The following is an 18,560-nucleotide window of genomic DNA, read 5'->3' on the forward strand; positions in this document are numbered from 1 at the left end:
GCTGATGAGAAGTTTATATTTATGTTTTTGGAAATATATTAATATATTAAGTGTTATATAAATATGTTAATATTGATATATTAATAAACAACTACATAAACATTAGTTGTTATATTAATATATTAATTGTTATCTCATACAGAGAAAACATAATTAAAAAGAAGCCAAAATTGGTTTTGGTCTTTACTATTAGTTTTTTCATATCCTCCTTCCATTTTACCACTCCTTAATTGAAAATAATTTTTTCCTTAATTAATATTCTAACTATGATTTCCCTTTTCTCTACTTCTTCCAGTTTCTTTCCACCTCCCTTCCTATCTACATTCATTCCCTTTCTGTTTCTCATTAGAAAACAAACAGGCTTCTATGGAATAGTAATAAAATGAAATATTAAAATAATGCATAAGAAAATAAAGCAGAACCTAACCCACTGGAATTGAACAGAGTCACAAATTTGAAAGAGGGCAAAGATGGGTATAAAGGAAGGTTTGGAGCGTGCAAAAGGAAGGGGTAATTGTGTTATTAAAGTATAATGTAACAGTAAAAGAGCTTATAAGTCACGATCCTAGAGAAGCTAAATTAGAAGGTGAATCCAAAGAGAAACATATAGGCATCCTCCTGAATATTAACCTTCATCAGGCGATGAAAGGAGACAGAGACCCACATTGGAGCACCGGACAGAAATCTCAAGGTCCAAATCAGGAGCAGAAGGAGGGGGAGCACGAGCAAGGAACTCAGGACCGTGAGGGGTACACCCACACACTGAGACAATGGGGATGATCTTTCGGGAATTCACCAAGACCAGCTAGCCTGGGTCTGAAAAAGCATGGGATAAAACCGGACTTACATAGCAGACAAGGAGGACTACTGAGAACTCAAGAACAATGGCAATGGGTTTTTGATCCTACTGCACATACTGGCTTTGGGGGAGCCTAGGCAGTTTGGATGCTCAACTTACTAAACCTGGATGGAGGTGGGCGGTCCTTGGACTTCCCACAGGTCAGGGAACCCTGATTGCTCTTCAAGTAGATGAGGGAGAGGGACTTGATCGGGGGAGGGGGAGGGAAATGGGAGGCGGTGGCGGGGAGGAGGCAGAAATCCTTAATAAATAAATAAATTAAAAAAAAATAAAAAAAACAAAAAAAATAAAAATCTTATTTGACCCTTATACAATAATAATCTTTAGATTATCCTTGTTCTGTTGGGGTTCTTCAGTGAAATGCTTAGTTTAACAACTGTATTATGTCATTGAGTACTACAGAAAGGAGACAGATATATAAAGGAGATTAACTAATATGAGTAAAGGTAGACTTTTTCCAGCTCCACTGATTTAGGTGCTAACATTTGTACTGATATTTCAAAAAATAGTTGGCTGATTTGGCCATCTTGCCATAGAAAATTAACCATAACACTAAGTAAATACACACACACACACACACACACACACACACACACACACACATCTTAACTGTGGGAGTCAAATCTAAGGCCTTACCATGCTAGGGAAGTACCTACCACTGAGATGTACCCTCAGTTCTGCATGTTTACTTTTAGATGAAAAGAAATATATGGAATATGTCTTGTTATTCTATTTGAGACTTAAATTTGAAGAGGCCATACCTGCTTGAACAATTGGATCGATGAGTGGCAATAAATAAATCTAACAAGAAATATTGAACAATAGTTCAGTATTTGCTTTTATAAACTGGCAATATGTCACGTTTTAAAAAAGACTAACTGTGCATTTATTTTATAAAGTCAAAGGACAGACTTAAAATCCAACATAGAATCCCATGCGGCTTGCAGTTTCATCACTGATCCGATCTTTAAAGTTGGTAGTTTGTTCTGGTTACTCGAGGATGGAGCTCTCTTTCACGCTCCTCTTCCAGATTCAGAAACACGAGGCATCTACTCAGCTTCAGTTCCCACAGAATTAGAATTATATCCAAAAATGCCAGTTTTGATGATGTACTGGACACGCTGTAAAATCTCATTATTTTCATGTCGAATGTCTAGAACTAGAAGCATTTTCTGGAGGTATGGGTGACGTGTTCGTGGTTCAAATAAGGGTGGCAGTGGCTCCTTTTCCTCTTTAGGGATATTTTCCTGAACCAACTCTTCTGGCTTTCCCACTTGACTCTAGAGACCGTTCTTCTGGTTGTTTTAACATTTTATCTATTTTGGGAGGGCTGCTATGAGGAACATGGTTTTCTGGCAGAACATCTACTTCAGTCTTTTTGTTGTTTTGTTCTCTTTTTCGAGTCAGGGTTTCTCTGTAGCTTTGAAGCCTGTCCTGGAACTAGCTCTTGTAGACCAGGCTGGCCTGGAACTCACAGAGATCCACCTGCCTCTTCCTCTTGGGTTCTGGGATTAAGGATGTGCACCACCACCGACCGAACTACTTCAGTCTTGAAGGGGATTTCTTCTGGTTCACTCTCTGATCCGGAAATACTGTCATAGTTGCTCAACAACGAACGCAATGCTGGTGTCCCCTCCTTAGGTACTATACAGTTCTTTGTGGTTTCTCTTCCTCATCAGACTTAAAGTCACTGTGTATCAAAGCACCAAGAGGGTTTATATTAACCATGGACCGAGCTTCAGATTTCGAATCTTTGGCTCTCTGTCTAGCCACACCATTTTTTTCCATTTATGATATTTACGAGGATTTCGGATCTTTCCCATCTGTGAAGGTCTGGACATACCCTTCATTTTTCCATCAGCACTTCTCTCCTTTCCTTTTCAATTTGTACCTTTTTCTTCCTTTCAGTATTGACCAGAGTTGGATAGTTTTTTCTTCTTTCTTCCTCCACCTTGCAATCTCTTCTGGGGTGTCGGGCTTCTTCTTCTTCATACTAGGAGCGTGCATATTTTTCCAATGGAACTGGATAATCTCTTTTATTATTGCTATTTGGAGTCTACCTCTGTTACTTCAGCAAACATAATTTTTGCTAAGGCTAGACAGCTCAATATTATGGGTCTGTCTTAATTATCATCTTATGCAATTTTCACATATGGTTAATGCCTTTGGTGTAACCCTGGCTGGATGAAATCTCCCTGAAGATATAAAAGATAGAGTTATCCACACACAGTTAAATCCCAATTGACAAGTGAGTTTCAGAAATTGACCACACCATCTTTCTCTGAATAGGTTCTAACAGAAGTTGTGATTATTTGTGAAACCACTCATGAAAGCAGGGGCTTTTCCAAGAAGTGAGCTGAGGGAGCACAATGAGGAATGCAGCGATTTGACACCTGGGAAGGACAGAAGTGTCAATAAAAAACCACCGACACATGGAATCACAGAAAGAAGATGGGGTCTTGAAATATTTTACCCCAAATCATTTTTGAATGTGGGTGAAATGATGAGATATGAAACATTCCTATGTCATTTGAGAAATAGCTAGATGGAAAACAAAGAATAGAGTGAGTGAAATATTAACAAAAATTCTGGTAAACACACTCTGTTGTTCCTTCTCTTTTTCTGTGTGTAATAAGGCACACCTGGTGTTTTTGGCTTTTCTTAATGTGACTCTTTCCCATTGATGGCCACATTCTGTTCCTTTCTGTTTAACTTTCTATGCATGTCCTATGATCAAGATAATCATCCTTCTACTGTCTTCACCCATGTTACCACTCTGCCACGGTTACCTAGTTCTACTGCATTTTACAAGTAGCAGGTCCTGAAATATCAGTAATGATGATATTTCTGCTATTCATAGTAAATTCATTTAATCAATGGTAGCAGCAGAGTGTGTATTAGCCAAGATAATGAAACAACTAAACACCAAACTCTAGCGGTTTCCATCACCAAAGGGCATGTATTTCTTGTTATACCTAGAGACCCTGGGGTCAGAAAAAAACATGTATATCTATCTATCTATCTATCTATCTATCTATCTATCTATCTATCTATCTATCTATCATCTATCTATCTATCTATCTATCTATCTATCTATCTATCTATCTATCTATCTATCTATCATCTATCTATCTATCTATCTATCTATCTATCTATCTATCTATGCATGCGTGTGTGTGTGTGTGTGCAATTTTCTTTTCATCAATTTATGGCATGTACATAGTTATATGTACCAATTATGTGTCTAGCAGCCACAAGAAGGTATTGGATCTCATAAAACTGGAGTGATGGATGGTTGTGAGCTCCCATGTGGGTGCTGGGAAAGGAACCCGAGCACACTGCATGAGCATTAGTGCTCTTAACCACAGAGACATTTCTTCAGCTCAATTTTCCTGTCTTACTAGTGTAACTGGAATTGAGAAGCCTTTTTGTTCCTGATATACTTACATGTATTTTATTTTCTGTCAGAAAGGCTGTCCACATCTTTTATCTTTCCAAAGTACTTGGCTTATTCATAGATGTAGATATCATAATCTACATTTATACATAATATACATTTGCAGCATTATTTCTAATACTTGCTATAACTTTAAGGACATGATTACTCATGTTCTTGAATAACATGATTTACTAGACTTAGGCTAATGAAAAACTCTCTGCTCCAGGTATGGGCAACGAATACTATCAACTATGTGTTAGAAAAGATGTATTACAAGAAATGCCTTATTAGGTTTGCAGAAAATAATGAATGATTACACAAACTAAACCATAAAGTTTGCGCAAGCATTGTCTAACAAATGGTTACACCATGTTCACATTTTTGTGTATGTGTTCAAGTGGGTGAATTTGAGCACACCGGCACCAATGTGCACAGATAGAGGTTAGAGGATATCCTCCAGTGTTGCTCTCTCACTTTCTTCCTTGTTTGAGAAACAGTCTTTTGTTGTTTGTCAGGGTATAAGCTAGGCTAGTTCACCAACTTCCAGGTCAAAGGAGTGGAGGTTACAGACAAATCGCAAAACTTTGCTTTCCTAGAATTTTGGAGATCTGACTTCAGGTCTTCATAATTGCATGGGAAGCAATTCATTCCCTAAGAGATCTCCACAGGCCGGGTTACACACTCTTTTGTGGCCTTCACTGTGTGTTCTCTAGTTGACCAATATGTTACCAAGCACTCCACAACTTTAAATATTGAAGGTAAGCATTTCAAAGCAGCCATCGATGTATGACATTTCCAACCCATCCAAGTTGGTGATGAAAGAGATCATCAGGATCTCCCTCATGAGATGACCAGGACATACAGAAGTTTGGAGCAATGACATACAGGATCCAAGTTCTATGCTCATCATCTTTACTAGGAGAACATGGAAAAGTGGTATTTTCAGCCTCCTCTGTTTCCTGTAGGGCGAGTGTGTGAAGTTTTAAAAGGTTAGCTTTTTGTGTACTTTCGTAAATTTCTTGTTAGAAGCAATTTTTACTTTTAATAAAATAAACCTTGCATATTATCATTTACCTTCATCATGTTATAGAATATGACTTATGTCATTGGTCTTATCACAAAATTGTATGGAGTTTTGCTAGGGATGTGAGAAGGAAATTGTTTCTAAAATATACAAAAGGTGTGCAGTGTTAAAGAATGCTGTTAAGAAGAGTAGAACATTGGAAGTTCATATTTATTTTACTCAGACATTTAAACTCCAGTCTACAAAGATCAGTGTTCTAACTGTAACTTATAATGTGCTAAATCCAAAATGTTTTATTTGTGGAGATATATTAGAAAATAAAGCAATAAAATCATCAACACTTATAAAATATTCCTCTAAAATATGTAAATAAAAACTTTAGAAACCAAAAGAAATGGATAAGTATTATTGAATTAACAAGTCTACAAATGCAAATATTCAACATTTCATATATAAATATTGCTACTGTGTGGACTTGCATTGAAATACCATTTTTGGACTGTAAGACTATAGAAAACAAAATCACTGAGCTGTTAGTAAAACTGATGTCCAAAAAGTTGGCTTGGAAATCAGTAGTAAAGAGACCAGTCAAATCATACTGTCCAGTGTTGGGTTTGGGACTATGCATCCAAGCAGTGCAATGTAGGAGGAACTTCAGTACCCAAACACGGGGATAGGTACTCCAATAAACTATGTTCACCAGAGTGCATGTGACCTTCTGATTTGTTCGATTGAGAAAGTTTGCCTGTAAAAAATATCTCAGATCAGGGTTTCCAGCCATAGCAGTGTTAATGATTTAAGTAAGCAGTAATATACTGATTTCAAGATTGTTAGATTTACCACATGATGATGTTAAAAAATAAAGGTAGGGACTCACTTTTATCAAATGAAATCACAAGGTGGTCTCATCAAGTGGGAAAAAATGTGTAAAAAGCATTTGGATTATGGCAGAAATTCAGTGCATCCCTATATAAAACTTAAAAAATGCGTATTCTAACTTTTAAGGATGTTTCATGATAGCCACAGTTATATAATATTTTGGCTGATGTTACTGATGTTAATTTATCTAGGTATATGAGGAGAAAAGCATGGTTATTAGTGTCAGATAAAACCAACAATCTAAGGTCAAACTAAAAGACTTTTAGGAATCTATATATTAATACCCAGTATCACTTCAATGATAATATGGTTAAAATATTCCTAGAAACAGTAACTAATAAATATTTGAAAGTCAGAATTTTACATTTTTATTACTATTAATAACACTAAATTGCTACAACAAGCTACTGGTCAAACATTGGAGATAAATGTAAAAACAAAGTGAGTTTCTTTGGTTTTCTTTAAATATTCTTGTTCTGTTGATGAGAGTACAACCCTGAAGTGTGACTTTTGCACAGTTTCAGAAAAAGAAAATATAGGAGCATTTGCTGACAGCCATCATCACCTGCAGTGTCATGAGCTGAATGATGGCTGGACATGATGACAGACACAACTGTGCTTATTTGCATCTCATTGGAATCTTTGGGTTTTCAAAATGCATAAATGTGTTCATTGTAGAAAGTCAACATTGATTTATAAATCCTACCTAATTGTGACTATAGAAAGAGAAAAGGTACATTAACAATTTTCTACATTAACAGACCTTGCATTTATTTTCAAATGAAAATGTATAGTTTTGGAAATAATATTAATTATGTATTCTGATTGCTCTGATTGTAATAATGCAAAGCTATTCTTGATTTTAAAACATAAATGAATAGTTGGGAGTATGACTCAGCGGTGAGTGCCTACCCAACATGAATGAAGCCAGGATTCATTTCCCAGTTTTGCTAAAAATAGATAGAAATGGATGAAAATAAATCAACCATTTGCATCACTTATTTTGTTTTCTCTACATTTATTAGTGTTCCTTTTAATTTGGTTCTATAGTTCTAAATTAAATAAGATCTTGTTCTACAATCATAGAGCATTTTATTTCATGATAAATTCCCTAGAAGTATCAAAGACAGCACAAAGAATTCTCATGTAGCTCCTGTCATTCCAATACTAGTTGAATCTTAGCAGTAGTAATAGATGACATTAAATTCAGGAGACTGCATTTATACCACTTGTCTATAAATTTCTGTCATTTAATTATGGCCCAATTGGTATGATGAACCAAAAGATCTATCCAAATCTTCTCTTTTATTGCCATATATTCCTTCCTGCAGTTATAACTCCTCCACATTAAAAAAAAAACCCTAAAAATTTGTTGCCCATTTTTATGAGGTTTTAATTTCAAATAAGCTATAAGTTTGCAGTTTTACTTTAATAAAATATTTCATGAAATTAGAGACACAATACTAATATGAATTTAAAATGTACCCCACAGAGTCATATGCTGAATCTTTGGTCCACAGATTGTGATGCTCTTTTAGGAGGCTGGGGACTTTAGGAATTGGGACAAATCAGAGGAAGTGGTTCACTAGAGGCAAGACTTTCAAGGTTATATCTGTTTCTTCCCTTTATCAATTTCTTGTCCATTAAGCGAACAACCTCCTCCTCCACATGATCCTTTTGCTTATGATTTTCTTTCTTATGAGGGACTCAAGAACTCAAAGTCTGACTGAACCCCTGAAACCATGGGTCAAAACAAGTATTTCCTTGTTTTGAGTATTTTATGTCAGGCATCCTGCCACACTGGAGAGAAGGTTTTCATTACATCCAAGTAGCACTTATCATGACTACATCTAAGGCATATCTGTACTCACAGATCCCTGCAGTATTATCACATAACTAACATAAAATAGCCAGTATGTCAGTAGATGAGTAGATTAAAAAATGTGGCAGATATACAAGTGGGATAATAAGAAAGAGGAGAAATTTATAGTTTGCAGGAACATAATAGGATTTGGAGGTTATTGTCATAAATGAAACAAGCCAGGCTCAGAAGACATAAGCCTCCTTATTGACATGAAATACTTCCAGTCAGAGAAGCAGGGACTAAGGGATTCTGACCAAAAGCTAAAGAGAGGAAGTTATGTGGATGTGTTGGTGAAAGGTACAAAGATAAAGTTAGACAAGAGAACAAAAGAAAAATGTTTAAAGCTTCAGTCATTCAATTCCAACATGGGATCTGATGCATTCCAAAATGGAATGTGAAACAAAGGAAGTATTCCAAGTGGAAGAAAGCAGCCGGAGCTGCACTTTTAAAAGTAGTTCCATGTGGAGGCACTCGTATGAACATGGTTGAAACCTAGGAGAAATGTTAGCATTTCCACCATGATCTATCAAAAAGATGACTGTGGTCTGACCAGGTAGCAGTGAAGCCGTAGCAAGGTGTTTTCCCACGCTTTGGCTTAGACTTGTCAAGTAAGGAGTCAACACAGTTACAAGTGACACTAGATTTCTGGTGTATTAGACAACTAAGATTGACTAAGAAACACATAAGAAAATTCCTCTAAGAGTGCTATTTCAGCAAGATGTATTTGAGGAGGTTCTACGAGTCTGACCACGAGGCACATTGGTGTTGTCAGCATGCCTGGACTCTGAGAGAGGTTATTTTCACACTGCTACTAATGGACTGTGGTGAACTTTACAGGTGTTACAAAAAGAGAGCTGAAGTAGGCTGATGTTTGGCTAGCCTTTGTGTGAATGAAGAGTTTAGAAACCAAATACTGGCATTAAGTAACCTCAGTCTAGGCCAGAAGAGCTAAGCTTGATAGAATGAAAACAACAACAACAACAACAACAACAAAAGGAAAATGGCCTCTCATTGATGTTAAATTCACTGATCACAGTTGCACTGGTCATAGATTGATCCAGAAACTTGAAACGAAGGAAATTGTGACTCAAACACTTTCTGGCCTTCATGATACAATTCCAGGAGAATAACTATGTTTTGATAATTGAGAATGAAAGAAAGAGGTACAACGCCTCTAAAGGAGAGAACATGATGATATGCCAATCACAAGGCTCTTCAACTTCCAGGAAGGCCATTGCCAGCAGAGTTTGTGTGCTCCTATGAGGCTGCAGGTTTCTTCAAGTCCAGTGCTACAACCATTATCATGCATATTTGTATAGAATAAGGGCTATAGAATTAAAGACTGCATGACTTAAAATGGGATACTTTGGCACCAAATCAGATTGCAAAATCACTCTACAGCAAGGGTCAGACACATTGGTCCAAAATGATACCTAACCTATAAGTTCACTGAATTTCACTGAGTTTCTCAGAGCCAGGAAAGCTCCATGTCTTTTGTTCCTTTGCCACCCTCGTAACTTGGCTAGAAAAGCTCATCCCTGAGGTTCTAATAGAGCTGGGCTGCAATGGTGTGAGTGCCCGTGATAAAGGCCATGAGCAAAGATATCCCTTAGAGCAAGGGCTTGCTACTAGTTCCTACAGACAAGTTTATAATGAAGTGACAGAAAATACGAAAGCAGGCCTGTAACAACTCTAAGAGTGAAGTAGGTCAAATATTTATATTTTCAATTTTCATTGGCAGTAGAGGAACTTCAGATCACTGGTTCTGGGAAGCAACCTCAGAGGAAAAGCAATCCTGCCTTTGTTCAGCAGCCTTTCTAGAATGCGATTGTGATGGTTCCACACAAGCAGGCTGTTTAATGGTTTCAGGCAACATATTTATATGTTTATATTTATACTTTAAACTTCAGAGTTTGCATTTTTCCTCCTGCTAAGTCTGTCAACTGGTTGGAATTTGTAATTTATGGCTATGCAGTAATCCAAGGTTCTTTATCCTCAAGTGATCTTTTTCCCAAGGAGACTTACATTGCATGACAAAACGCATCTGGAAGTGAATGATGGTGTCTCAGAATCATCACGCGAGGGCTGTAAGTATGCTCTTTATGTGCTATTCTTGTAAAAATTGTAATGATCTTTTATATTTCAAAATAAAATTAGCTGACGAGTAGGTGAATGAGTTGTGTACTAGTACTTTAGGTATTTTAAAAGATATGAAATCTATAACCATACTTAAAACAAACTCAACCTCCAAAAAGAACAACTATTCTTTCTTTCTTTTTTCCTTTCTTTCTTTCTTTCTTTCTTTCTTTCTTTCTTTCTTTCTTTCTTTCTTCCTTCCTTTTTTCCTTCCTTCCTTCCTTCCTTCCTTTCTTTCTTTCTTTCTTTCTTTCTTTCTTTCTTTCTTTCTTTCTGTCTCTCTCTCTTTTTCTTAAGGCTTTTGGATAAATATGTTAATACAGTATTGCATTAAGCTAGTAATCAGTTTTAAGATAAATATGCATCATTCACTTGTCCAGCAACTGTTATATAACTTCAGAGGAATTCTTGCTCAGTAAATCCTGCCAAACCAGTCTTGGTTTTCACGACCCATTATTGGGGCAAAAATGGAACCTCAGGGTAAAATGGACATTAAATCCTTTGTGTATGAGAGGGCACTTTGCCAGGTCAAGGTAGAGAATGTTGTAAACATAGATATAGAAACAGACAGACACACAAACACATACACACTCACACACATAGAGGAGGAGATAGAGAGATAGAGACAGTGCTACAATTGTTAGAACTAGGGCTGCTCATTACTCAGTTAATCTTTTTCAGTGACTCTTACATTAAAAGTTTACTTTTCCTTTAAGATTGTTTATTTATGGGTAGACTCAAATATCCCAATCCTTTGCTGGAATAGAGAACAGCAACTGATTCCCTCAGCCAGAAAAGAGGCTTGATGCATGCTTTACATCATCATAAATAGCCTAAGAGACCATGCCAAAGTGTGTGGGTAACTTAAAGGCTACTGGCAGTAGGAATTCCTATAGCACCTCCCCATTTTGTTTAAATAAGAGAGTTCTAAGCTTAATACAAAATTATATACAATAAGAAAAAATTTATCAAGCAAGAAACATGTGATAAATGTTTCAATAATTGTCCTATCCTAATGAGTTTCAGTCTTGTATAATAAAGAACTTTGCCAAGTTATGAGAGGAAAGTTACTACAACTATCTAGTCTTCAACCCCATCAAAGATCCGAGAAGAGAAATAATATTACTTGAGTAAACAGGAAGTGTAATCAAACAACTTCCAAAATGTGCAACAAATGACAGAGACAACTGGATACCTGGGCAATCACCCAAATCTCATCTGCAACATTGAAGCAACCAACTTTGGCTAAGGCCTAGAGTAACTGAGATACCATTTTCAGAGGAAGAAAAATTTCAAAACTGTCTTACCCCGTCTTGGCAAGATTTGACAGTCTTTTTTCTTGTATCCTGCTTGTCCTTTCTAGACATCTTGAATTTTGTCAGTGGTTGATGCATAGACAATTCCTTCCCAAAGGCCAGTTTTTCCAAGAAGAAAACAAGCTCCAAGTGCAGTGTCTTCAGTGCTTAACATTCTCTCAGGAATAGATTGGTGCTGCCAGGAGCAATCTTGTCTCACTTCAACAGAAACTTAAGTTATTTAAATGTCATATTCTTCAGCTCTTCGAAGTAGTTGAAGATTACCTATCTATGCAGAATACAGTCTCTATGTATCTAGAGAACCTGTTTAGTCTAACTATAAGCATGACAAACATAGATGACTATTGATCTACAATTCTTAACACCTATATAACTTAAAGACTTAGACTTCATATTAGATTATTATATAATAAACAACTGTGCAACAAATGTGGGCAATGACTTCAAAATGTAAGCAATGTATAAGTATCTTGATCAGTGGTAGAAATATACACTGCAATTTGATAAATATATTCTCAAATTTTATCAATATACAAAAATGTTTTAAGCAGAGATAAAAGCATACATGAATACAATATGACAAAATAACTTTGCCTAGGTATACAAATATTGTGGATGAAAATAGGAACATATCCAATATAATGTAAGTTTGCATCAATATATAAGAATCTATACCAATGTAAATTGCCTATAAATAGTAGCCCACAAGTATTCACTCTATTATTTACTATTATTATTAGAGTGAGTAAGCTCACACTAATCTATCCAATTCTCCCCCCTTTTTTAAAGAGAACCGTGATTTTACATAATTTTTCCCCCAAGTCCCAACCATATACCAATTATAATCAACCCTTAAATAATGTCCCTAACCATGAGGACAAGCTTTGTTGGGAGAGGGGATGTGGTCTTCTAGAATTTCTTCTAGCTGTCATAGGGGTAATGTTCTTTCTATGGGATTTTGTGAAAGTAAAATGATGTTTAAGTTCCAAGACTACTGTCTGATATAATTGCAAATAGCCTCTGAGTATTTGGTAGGGTTTTTCAGAGGTTCCTATTTGGAGCTCTGGCCAGAAAGTTGTAAAAAAAAAAAAGTTCCCCGTTTCAGCTAACCAAGTTGGAACCATCTTGAGCAGCTGGTACCCAAAACAGGTCTTATAGTAGTGCTATCAGCATTTGACATCATATCAACCAGGTGAAATTGTTGTTGTGGGGCCCCATCTTCTTCCTGGAAACTTCAAAAATTACTGCATTCCACGTTGGGCACCAGATGCAGGTGAAGGTGTAAGTCACAACAATCCCACACCAGTTTGGAATTATGATTAATAGAATGGTTATTTATTTAAAGGGGAAAAAAACTTACAGATCACCGTCCCAGACAACAGCCCTCTGCACAATCAGGAAGGGAGTCTAGTCGCCAGAAGCAGAGCAGAAAGTAAGAGAGAGAAAAAAGGAAAGTGGCTGCTTTTTTAAAGGGAGAGAGACCACGCCCCAATGGGCTGGTATCTCAGCAGCTATTGGCTGAAGGAGTGGGAGGAGCTCCTGCAACAATTAGCTTTAGCTTCTTAGTGGTTAAATCTTACATATGAATTTAACACATTTCTATCATCTGTGTATTGACACGTGGCTGTGGCTTAATGGCTAAAATTCAGGCATATGTCTCTGGTGGAACTATATGCACCTCTCTGACTCTGCTCTTCTTTCTCACAGCATTCAGCTTAGATTTCTCTGCCTAGCTAAGTCCTGCCTTACTTTAGGTCCAAAACCATTTCTTTATTCAAAATGGTAATCACAACATAGAGAAGAAAATCCCACATCACCTCTCGTTTTCTGTTTAAATAAAAAGGAAGGTTTTGACTTTAACATAGTAAAATTACATATAACAAAACAGTTATCAGGCAAGAATTACAGTTACAATATTTATATCTACTTTATCTTTTATTATAATTAAGGAAAACTGTAACTATAAATTTCTCAACTCCATCAAAGACCCCAGAAAGATATAATATTCCCTATGTAAATGGGAAATGCATTGTCAGCAACTTCAAAACTATAGAATTGATAGAGAAATCTCGCTGCCTGGACAGTCACCCAACATTCTTATGTATCTATCAGACATTCAATTTTCAGCCTACAGGCCCATAATATACACCAGACGTTTCCATGAAGCAGGGCATTTCAAAGATAGTTCCACCTATATTGGTAGTTTTTCAGTCACTTTCTTCTGTGTCCTGCATAATGTCCAGTAGACCCTTTCATGAAGCAGGAACCCTGAAGGATTATCTCACCTTTAGGCAAGTTTAGCAGTCATGTGTCTGTGGGTCCCTCATGTCCAGTTTATCAAGCATTCTAGGCAAAAGCAATTTCTTGCCAATGATCAACCAACTCCATAAGAAACCTCTTCAATGCCCATCTTCCTCTTGAAGGAGTTTGGTACTGCCAGGAGCAGATGTGACTCATTGTCATGACAAATCCTAAATTCTTAAAACATTTTAAATGCCATATTCTACAGTTTTTGAAAGGTTTGAAGAATACATATCTATCTAAAATACATCTCTGTACATCTACAAAATCTAACTAACATGGCTATAAACTTGACTATTACAGATGATTATTTATTAACCTATATTTATTAATTACACATTACATTTTAAATGACCTGCACAACCATAATACCTTAATCAAGAGCAGAAACATACATATAACAAAATTTTCCTTAAATTTGTATTAATAAACCAAGATCCTTACCAATGCAAAGTATACATCTCTATAGCATATCTCCCTTTAAATATAAAGAGACATGTATAACCAATATTTGGGAATATGGGCATAGTTCTGTCCAAGCTTCTTCCTTCTGTTTATTAGATGAAGTAATTTTTTGAGCATATTCACAGTAATCTTTCAGAGGGTCTTAGTCCATCAAACCATATTAGTCTGAAAGCAATCCAAAGGTTCACATCCTCTGTGGAAACAAAAGAAGAACCTCTTTTCCAAAGCAACATATCCTTAGACCCAAATTCTGAAGTCAAGATACCTTTATAATATACATGCTGATTTCGCTTAGCAGTCCATACAATGAAATGTCTCCTTCACAACTGAAAAATTTAAAGACAATATAATATAGAAAATCCAGATGCTGTGTATATTCTATCTTTATGTGGCTTATTTATTTTTACTCTATTACTTTTTAATATTTATTTATTATCTTTCTTCTTTTAATCTATGACTGTATTCTGTCTCTTTAAAGACTTTGTTTTTCATTTTTTAAAAATCATTTACTGTCTTTTATAACCCTCTATACTTATTTTCTTCTCTCTTCCAAGCTTACTTATATTTATCCAACACTATGACTCATTTAGAGTTTTCTTCCATCTGAATTTGTCTTTATTGCATATATGTAATTCTTTACTGTCCAGGCACACTTTTTAAAATGCTAAACACTTCTTTAAACTTAAGCTGCACCGTTACAGGGCATATAAGTTAATTACTGCTTGCCCCCTTCCTGTCCAGCACGACTGAGCCACTTGTGCCTCTGAGCCGCATGCACCACTCCACTTCCAAGCATATAGCCCATCCACTTTGCCACCAAGTAAGGCACAGTACACTGCTCATAATCCCCATCCAAATACTTGGTCTCCTGAAAGAGTCAGAGGTCTCACTGACAGCATGGCCTAGAAAGCTTGCATTTCAAAATGGTGTGGCTTTTTTTCTGCTACAGCTGAATCAGGAAAACCTCTCTTAAAGGAGCTGTGGAACACCACCAGCTGAAAAAAAATGTGGCTAAACTTTGCTTTTTATGTCTAGAGTTCCTTTTCAAGCTCTCCCAGGTTTTACAGGATTTAGTCCACCATATTGGTGCCAATTTGTTGGTATGAGGCTGCTTGTTGGTACCTGGTTGCATAACCCTGAAATAATCATACAGAAATTATATTAATTAAATCACTTCTTGGCCCATTAGCTCAAGCTTCTTATTGACTAGTTCTTACATATTAATTTAACCCATTTCTATTAATCTGTGTATTGCCATGTGACTGTGACTTACTGGCTAAACTTCCAGTGTTGGCCTCCTGCAGGGCTACATGGCATCTCTCTCACTTCTCCCTGCCTCTTTTTCCCAGCATTCACTTTAGTTTTCCCCACCTAGCTCTTTTCTTTTGCCCTATCACAGGCCAAGACAGTATATTTATTCATTCACCAATAAAAACAACACAGAGACAGAAGGACCTCCCACACCATTTCCCCCTTTCTGTTTATTGGTTCACACAGATAATTGAAATGTAAGAGTTAGCCAATAAGAAGCTAGAGCTAATGGGCCAAGCAGTGATTTAATTAATACAGTTACTGTGAAATTATTTTGGGTCTAAGCTAGCCAGGCAATCAGGAACCAACAAGCTGCTCTCTCTTCCTACAAATAGACCAAACAGTTTATAACTGCTACAAACCTCTTTGTGTTTCTTTGGGGCTGAACAATTACAGAACTGGGTGGGACAGAAACATCTGTCTACATTAGCCAATGATTTGTTTGTTAAACCTTGTAATTCACAATTACAGTTTTACTCTAAAAATTCAGTGCTCAAGTATCTATCATAATTATGGAAAAGTATAAATGCCTACTTCAGCTTTAAACTATCTCATTTCAAGATTGAAGATATTGCTTACATAATGTTAATAATAGTTTTTATTTATTGGAATGATTTTGTATGTAAATGGCATTTTTACAAATTAGAGTATTCACCAGCTGGACTGGGAAGAAACAAGCATAGGTCCAAACTAGTCCCTCTGAATGTGGTTGACACTTCCATGGCTGCTGCAGACTGAGGGCCATTGGCAGTCGCACCAGGATTTATCTCTACTACTTGTACTGGCTTTTTGGGAACCTATTATCTTTGGATGGATACCTAGCTCAACCAAGATATAGTAGGAGGGCCTTGAACCTTCCCCAAAAAATGTGCCTTACACTCTCTGTGGAGAGGATGGGGATAGAGTGGGGTGGGTAAGTTCAGGGAATGGGAGGAGGGGAGGTAGTGGGAACGTGTATTGCTATGTATAATAAAAAGAGTTAGTTTTCTTTTTAAAAAAATAAAAAGAAAAAATATTAAAAAAATAATTGAAATGTGTTTTAGAAGAGTAATGAACTTCTCTGAGGTGAGCATTCCATATTCATTTCTAAGATCTTATAAAAATCCCTTATCACGTTTCTTTTTAGAACAAGTATGTTATAAGAAAGGTGGATTTTTCTATACTTCTAGCATGTATAACTTGATCCTGCTGGAAGTCAGAAAATTCAGTTCTTCCATGTGTCTAGCCTGACCACATAAGTATAGCCCATTGTTTCTTACTCAACTTCTGGTGATGAAACTAGAGAAATGAGAGTAAGGGCATTTGGAAAGACCATGAGATATAATTATCTTTGCCTCACAGAAAACTAAAAAGGAGCCCAAGTCTGCTTTAAAAGTCAATATGCAAGAAAATAGGACGGCAATGATTCGTGATGTGTACAACAAAGTATACATCTGTGCTTATTTTTCTGAAGTACAGATAACCTTCATCACGTATCACTAATAGTTTTGCTCTTCTCCTACTTGGAGTGAGAGTACAGATGAAAAGTCAACTCTAGCCTTACTTTCTGTCATATGGCAATAACTCTATTAGTTAGAGTAAACGAACTTCTGAGGAACTGAATGATTCAGGTATCATCAAGTAGAAGAATGTGATCTTGCAATGTCAAGACTAATGCAGATATTCTTTGGCCTCTATCCTGCAGTGATTCAGATTCTCAACTGTTTGCAATATCCTAATGTCAATAGTTCAGCTATTTGGGTAACCATGAAGTTTACTTCAGTTGGACATGTAACTAAAGGAAAGAAGTCCTTCTTCAGGATGATCTACACTACACATGTTTACTTTCAATCAGCTTCATCAATTTGCTCTGAAGTTCTCCAGCACTGTGTTATAGTAACATTCTATTGAAACCCTTCCAAGAAGGAAATAATTGGGCATAAAACAATAGCTACATTGAATATTGAGGATACTGAGAAAAAGACATTTGGTATCACTGTGTAACCTTTATAATACACTGGATATGGCTTATGTTAAGAAAAGGGATATACTGACTACACATCATGGCACATTTTCTTAAATTTCTTCTCTTTTTTAGAAATTGAATTTGTTGGTTATTGTATACTTATATTTTGGAACTTTAAAATGAAAATGCCTGGGAAACAATTTCATAAAAGCAAGAAAAACACTAGAAAAAAGAATAGGAAAATTCCTTCTCTAAGTTCATCTCCAGAAAGCATATTGAACTTGTTAGATTTGCTTAATGTCAATCAAGTAGTACATCCCCAGACAATAATCTCTAAGATAGTACAGTTTTTATTTCTGGAAGAAAATTGATTTTTATTGTATAAAATGTAATAAAATGGTTCTACCTGGTAAAGTATTTAACAAAGTAGTTTTATATGGTAAATATCATAGAGTCGGTGCTTAGCACATGATAATATGTGTTCAATAATTGGATCTATGCAGAAACATGTCACTTGGTCATCTATAAATAAATACAACATCTTTGTAACCTGAATATCAGTGCTAATCTTTCCTATAAAATTATAGTAATTTAGAAGACACTCTACTTGAAGGAGAAAAATATTTGATACCTGATATGTGATGCTAATTTACTGTGATGTTTCTTACTGTATTTTCAAAAGGGAAGTTTTACTTGCTATTTGTATTAACTCTTAAATAACTATGTGACAAATACAATTTGCCTTCATGCTTTTGGCAATGCGTCCTTGTTAAGATTTGCTTGAATGTGATATATGACTTTCTGCTCTCTCTATTCTTTCCCACCACAGAAGGGTAGACTATATACCAGCAGAACATAGATTAAATGATGCTGAGATGGCTCTGACCTTTGATCATGAATTTTTTAGCCATCCTCATCCTACTATCTTTTCATGCTTGTTGTGGGTCATCACTTCAGAGAGTGCAGATATGGCTCATAAACTGAGTAAAATAATGAGGACAAGAAAAAATAAATTCATTCT

General features: G+C 36.1%; 1 pseudogene; it reads right to left on the minus strand.

The window, feature by feature from the left end:
- Window positions 1-1,908: 1,908 nt before the first annotated feature.
- LOC101995897 overlaps window positions 1,909-18,560 on the minus strand; it is a 19,328-nt pseudogene continuing 2,676 nt past the window's right edge.

Source organism: Microtus ochrogaster, chromosome 2 (assembly GCF_000317375.1).
Source record: "Microtus ochrogaster isolate Prairie Vole_2 chromosome 2, MicOch1.0, whole genome shotgun sequence".
NCBI classification, from domain to species: Eukaryota; Metazoa; Chordata; class Mammalia; order Rodentia; family Cricetidae; genus Microtus; species Microtus ochrogaster.